This window comes from Penaeus monodon, chromosome 28, assembly GCF_015228065.2.
Source record: "Penaeus monodon isolate SGIC_2016 chromosome 28, NSTDA_Pmon_1, whole genome shotgun sequence".
Classification (NCBI taxonomy): domain Eukaryota; kingdom Metazoa; phylum Arthropoda; class Malacostraca; order Decapoda; family Penaeidae; genus Penaeus; species Penaeus monodon.
This window is the reverse complement of record NC_051413.1, coordinates 10,396,843-10,397,584: the sequence shown is the minus strand read 5'-3', so window position 1 is coordinate 10,397,584 and position 742 is coordinate 10,396,843. Positions and strand designations below refer to the sequence as shown.

Genomic DNA, 742 nt, shown 5'->3' with positions numbered 1-742 from the left:
GGAAATTTGTGTACATGTGTGTACATTCATTCATAAAACAGCGACTCAGATATTTTATTTTCGGATTGTTACTAATTGTCAAGGATTATTTGATGAACAGTCTAATAATTCTGTGGGGTCAATAAAACAGTTTGTGAACGAAATGATTTACTTTGTTTCAATTGGACACAGGTAAGACCACTCCAATAGTGCACCCTTCTTGAGGCACTAATTTCCCCATGCCTTGAGTTACCACCCCGGGGTACGGTCTCACAAGACACCAGAGGGTTCTTTGCCGAAACCACCTCGAAGGGACGCCTCTGAACCATTTGCAGTTCAGGGAAGGCGTCGCACATGATGCCCGCAAGAGTCGTACTGCGCAATGCTCTCAGTTGCTCTGTCACAGAATATCACGGTTAAAAAGCTAGATTTTGAAAAGAAAGGTTAGAATTTGATGAAAAGAATTTCATAATATCCATCAATAATGTTTGTTTGTTTGGTACTAAGAACACCGATCACTGGATCTTACCATTGTTGAATTTAGTATCGTCGATATTGGTCTCGTACCAGTACCTGTCTGCCCGGCGAATTCTGGCGAACTGCTTTGCTAGAACGCAAGTGAAGGTGGGTCCCAGCTCTCCATCGGGGACTGGGCGTTCAGAAGCTCCACCGACCAATAGATCAATATCCCTTACGTCTCTGTGGTTAAAATTCTTGGCTTAAGACACTTTTATTAGTGGTCTCAAATACTAGGGCCTACAAC

General features: G+C 42.9%; 1 protein-coding gene across 1 annotated transcript in view; it reads right to left on the bottom strand.

Moving 5' to 3' along the window:
* Positions 1-742, bottom strand: part of LOC119591364 (chorion peroxidase-like) — a 28,494-nt gene that overhangs the window by 22,554 nt on the left and 5,198 nt on the right. The window lies entirely within an intron of this gene.